Here is a 6,000-nt window from a genome sequence, read left to right on the forward strand (position 1 = left end):
ACTTGTTTTCTTGACTCGGTACTTGAAGATCACTCAGCACACACCTGATATTTACTCGGCACACATTGAAGTTGAACTCGCTCGACTTCAACTAGGAATCTGTTTGGCACTAACTAACTTTCTCAGCTCTCTCTCTCTCTCTCTAATCAACTTAGTTAGGCTTTACAAAATGACTTAGCTAAAACCTTACATCTTTGATGTGTTTTAGTGTGCCCATTCTCTATGTCTTAGAGTATGTCATCAATACACTATTTCATCAATGGCTTAGCTGATCCTTGTACTTCATTACAACATCATAACTTCAACCTTTCTCTAGGTGTTCTAGTTACATCTTATTGATTGCCTCTCCTTGTCAATCAACCAATTGATAGTATTTGGATCACTAAAGCAATTGTCATTCCTGCAAGTAGCGAGTTTGACATCAATGACAAAAAAATGATTGAGAACATTCTTTACCAGTTCCATTACTTTTTATGTATGATCTTTTCAATCATTTCCAACATTTAATTTGTGTTATAGTTGACTTTGGGGTATTTAATTTGTGTTGAAGTTGACTTATGGATCAACATATATTTAATATAAGGGTTTTAATTTAATTTGTAATGAACTGGGGTGACTTGTAGCATAGTTGGGTATAAGTAGGGGGTCTTGTGGAGTCTTTATTCATGATGAGAGGTCATCCATCTTAGATAAGAGTATGAAGTGTAGATACAAACTTTGAATTGCTAGTAACTGTGACATGAAAATTAGGAGATTGCTTGGTGGGCGTGCAAGCACAAGTTAAGATTTCCTTGGAGGTTTCTACTAGAGTGTGGGATCTTGTAGAGCTATTATTGTAATTTATGTTTGTATTTTTCACTAACCTGGAAGGCCTTACAGTTGGGCATATTACATGTAATTAGTTATATCTATGAATAAAGTCTTGTGATTTGGTATTAGATATTGCATTGTTGTTGCTTTTTTGTTGTGTTTTTGTTGTGCTGTTATTTGCAGGGATCCAGTTTACCTCCAATAGGGTTACCCTCAAATTCTCACTACATCACTAACTTGACTTATTATAATTTCATGTCTTTGATACCTTTTCCCGGGCAATGTCACCAAAAATGTTGAGACAAACTATGGTATAAATATTAAGGATAATTCATAAGATTAAGAGCTAGTTTGTCTTGCATTTTAATATTAATATGGGGTCATAAACTAATGAAAGGTATACTGGTTGTCTTCTCAAGGGATGAAGATAGCATGCCAAGTGGGGATGAGTGCAGCTAGAATACATGAAAAGAAACCTACAACAAATCAAAACAAAATTGGTGATAGGAACTATCACTTCTTGTTGACAAGAGCTAAATTGAAACTCTTTAAGAAAATTTATTCAAAGAACTATAAAATAGCACACTCAATATTGCTGATAAAATCACTCTCTAATTAATAATAACAAATAGACATGACCTTTTGATTACATCACACAACCCACAATTCTAATCACACTAAATTAATTTCACTTCAATACTTTTTTAAAAAGCACTACTATGAAATGAGAATCATGCACTTAATGTTCTAAAGTATTTAATAATAGTGTAAATAATACAAGGCACAATCTATGATAGGAGGTTGATATTCTATAGGAAGCAAGAATTAAATAAGACTGAGAAAAGAATGTGATAGAAAATTTGGGTGGCAGGTGATGGAAGGAAGTGTAACAGGAAGTTCAGGTTTGTTGCATGCAAAAGATGGGAAATAAACAATGGAGTGAAATGGATGAAAGTGAGATAAGAGTAGTTCAATAGTTTGGAAAATGAATAATTCTTTGAACAATACTAAATTTTAAGAATTTTAAATATGATAAGAATTATATGATTTCTATTCCTCCTATCACAGATAATAATATATAAATAAAATATTGCAGCATTCATGCACTTACAAATTCTCTTATTTTACAAGAAAGGCTTAATCTAACAAAACATGTCAATGAAATATCAATTGCATAAACACAAAGAGAATCACACAATTAATTAAATGAAAATAAAAACACACAAACAATCTAAACTAAATCACCAATCATCCCAAGAAGTGGATCCTACCTTCTCAATACCCCTGGTGATGAGATTAAATGTTCTTCAACACTCCTTTGATCAAAATAATGATATTTTATTCATCAATAAATAACATAGAGTTTATACAATATTTTGCTACAAGAAGATCTTTGTACAGAAGTGTTTTTCTGATATATAAATATTCCCCTTGTAGCTTACATAATTAATAATTAAGAAAATATGAAATAGTTTGTTGTAACAAACAAGTGAGAAAGTGGCTCACTTAAATCCTTTAGAAGCAACCACAAACCAAGAACAAATATGTTGAAATAACAAGCCTAAATAAAGACTAAAATTATTATCTTTTCTCTAACTATGCAACCACGTATAGACCAAAGATGTTAATTGTATGAAGCTACAATATTTTATCCATGTGAGGAATCAATCATTCTTCTCCAACATAGGAGTGTAACTCCACCATAGATAGGATGGAAGAATCCACATGAATAGAACCACTCATTATTGCAGAAAAATGTGCAGTTTGTTCTAGCCATAACAATAAATTTAGAATTATTATATTTAGAAAATCATCAAAAACTCCTAAATGGTGGAGTTTTTGGATATTCTGTCACATGGAAACATAAATTTGGGCCTATTCTGGACAAAACCCAATTCTCAGATTTGTCAGATTCGTTCTCATTTGCTTGGAAATGACAACACAAAACTAACTTTCATATTTTTGGCTAGAAACATTTGATCATAAACTTAATCCAAAGCATAAAAGGCATAAAATAATAATGTTAATTAGTAAAAATAATCAATAATAAATTCTATTAATTTATCCATAAACTATATTAAATATTACTTATTCATATTTAAGCATATGCAACATAAAATGGTAAAATAGGATAAAATAGAATGGAAATGAAGTATGGAAATGATTATGAAGCTATATAAAATGGATTAAAAGATAGTATAAAATGGATCATAATTGGCTCTCATCACATGCTCCTATGAGCAGGCCTTGGGCAGCATTGCACTAGGTCTTGGTTAGAGTGCCAAGGCTTTGGGGAGTGCCCATGGCCTTGGAGAAAGGGATGTGCCACTTGGCTAAATGGCTTAGGTTTATTTAATAGAATTGGTGAGGAGTAAACATGTCTAGGGATATTTTTTAGATTAGTAAATTATATAAATAAGGGGTTCCTTTTTTTAATATTTGAAAATCATTTTGTGTTTTGGGTTATGTATGGGTAGATAGGGTAGGATAGGATTAGAATCTTTAAATTTCATAAGTACTAGTTATCAAATGTGTTTTAGTAGTTAGTAATTGGGATTAGGATAAAAGTGTTGTAGATAGAATATTTTATTGATATAAGAAAGTGAAATTTTTTTTTTATCATTTTAATATTATAATTAAATAAAGTTTTCTTCTAGGGTCAATGGCTATAGTGTCATTAGGTAAAATGTTAGAATTAATCATATTAGGGAATATAACAAATGTGAGAGTTCCAAGTTGTAAATAATTATTAATGATTTATGAATGACATTTGACAATAATAATAATAATTAAAATTATATGGTTTAAGCTAGTAACTTGTTTATCAGAGGTTGTTAAGGTTTGAAGTGCTATAGGTTAGATTGTCTGAATGGCTTGATAGTTTCATAGGATTATGTGAGATGATCAATTGTATGTCATAATCAGATTTTTGAGTTAAATATTTAATATTTTATTTGTTCTAATAGGTTATGTTATAATCAGGATTAATTGTTAAATTATTGTTGGGTCAACCTATAAGTGCAGATTAGTATACCTATGGTATTTAACTGGTAGATTATTGAATTAAGCATAAAGGTATCAAATCAACCTAACCTAACTTATGTTCATAACAGAAGTTATATGATCATTATGGGATAAAAGCACAAACCTGTGTCAGCCTTTTGTAAAAGAAAAGGCTAACAAAAGTATAATTGTTCACCTTCAATGACATAAAATTGGTATTATTATTTTATATTTGGAAACAAAGTAAACTAGTGAAATGTGTAGAAATCAATGAAGTTTAGGATTATAATTTTTAATAATTATTTTGAATAAGAATTTATATATTTTCCTAATATTTATAGATAATTTTTTAGGTGTTGAAAAATGTTGAAAATTAGGGGTCTAGTTCCCACCACAAAACTATATGAAAAAAAAACTTATTTCCCTTTGATCTCAGACTATGTTATAGATAACATATATATCTAGAAAAATAAAAATAAAGATCAATTTTAGACCTATATTTTCTCTTTTATAAGGATTGAAATCTCAACTCACTTGAAATCGATATTTTTTGTCTCGCACCATATTTTTCAAAACAAATCTATTCTAACCAGGAGAAAAAATATAAATTCTAGAAGAGGACTCTCCCCTCTAGAACATCATATAATTTTATGAATTTTTTGATATGATCTAATATTTTTTTCTTTCTCAAAACTAACATCTTTTTGAGTGTTAAAATATGTGGTTGTAGAAATTTTTAATTACATATATATTATATCTAATTAAAACACTATAAACTCTATATGAGAATATTCTTGACTCTGAGCTCTATAAAATGATGTTAACATATTATTAAGAAAATATCATAAAAAATAGTAAGAGTTATTGAAATGCCACTTTTCTAAAATAATTTTATTTCTTTAGTAATTGGATACAAACTAGTATAAAAACATGTATTAAATAGAAATTTCCAATTGGAAAAGTATGAGACCATATATACTTAGCTAGAATAAATTTATCTAGATCATATGTCTAAAAAAAAATTTAGATAGAAATACTCAAATTCAATTTTTCTGATAAGTCATCCTGAAAAGTGACACAACTTTGTACTTTTACCTGCTACACTTTATTTAAACATAAAATTATAGTTTAATCAACTGACTTAATCTACCTGACCTAGGTGTTCCTATAGCACCTGAACCTAGGGTTTTCAACTCGTGCAGTATGATTGAATACCGACTTTGCATCCTCATGTGATGTAGTCTAAACTCAATTGTGTGCATAGACCTTGTGACTCAAAACTAACTAAACCATCTTGTCATCACTCTACAACATATGAAATTCTAGTATGCATTAACTTAGTTGAAAATGCCTTGTTTTTTAAATTATTGATGTATTTTTGCCCTAGTTTTGGGCATGAAAATTTCTATGTATGATTTGGTGCAAGGAACTGCAGGGGACTGATCAAATATTAAAGATATCAGCATTGTCAAGGTTCTAATATTCATTGATACTACTTGTAAAGTTGTACATATGAGCAACGAGCACACCCTTGTATTGTTATTATAACTCCTATCAAGGTTAAGGTTTCTAACAAGGCCTAGTCCTCTAACAAGGACAAATACACCATATGTAGTAATAGACTCCTAACAAGGTCAACATCTTTCACAAGATACTTTTGATTAGTGGATCATTATGTGGGTAACATCCCCACAAGGCTTTTCCCTTGGCCAAGGTTTCCCTCGCTAACAAAATATGATTTTATGTTATGCTTCTTATTATTTTTCAGTTTACTCATTTCTGCAAGTTAAAGTTGGAAGTAAAGAAAGATTATATTGTCAAAGTAATATTCCCTATTTCTAAAATACACAAGGGCCAAAGTGTAGATTGTCATCTAGAGATTGGGGTAAAGAAAGAATAGAGGTGAAGAAGGATCCTTGTGTTGAAAAGAGATTGTTTGAAGTGTGGAACCTATCATGGAATAATCATTATTTTTCCAATGATGTCAAACCTACTACTTGTTGGTAAGACAACTTCTTTTCAGTCTAAATGTTATCATTTGTTTGATTGATGAAAAGGATTTGAAAAGATAAGATAACAAGAGTACCTAGAGAAAGGTTAAGTTATTTGGTGTATAAAAGAAGCACTAAGACCAAGTTAGACATAGATGATGTAATGTATTGTTTATCTACTTAAGGCTAAAGTCAA

Source organism: Cupressus sempervirens, chromosome 10 (genome assembly GCF_028749045.1).
Source record: "Cupressus sempervirens isolate cs-2001-9-10 chromosome 10, ASM2874904v1, whole genome shotgun sequence".
In the NCBI taxonomy this organism is placed as follows: domain Eukaryota; kingdom Viridiplantae; phylum Streptophyta; class Pinopsida; order Cupressales; family Cupressaceae; genus Cupressus; species Cupressus sempervirens.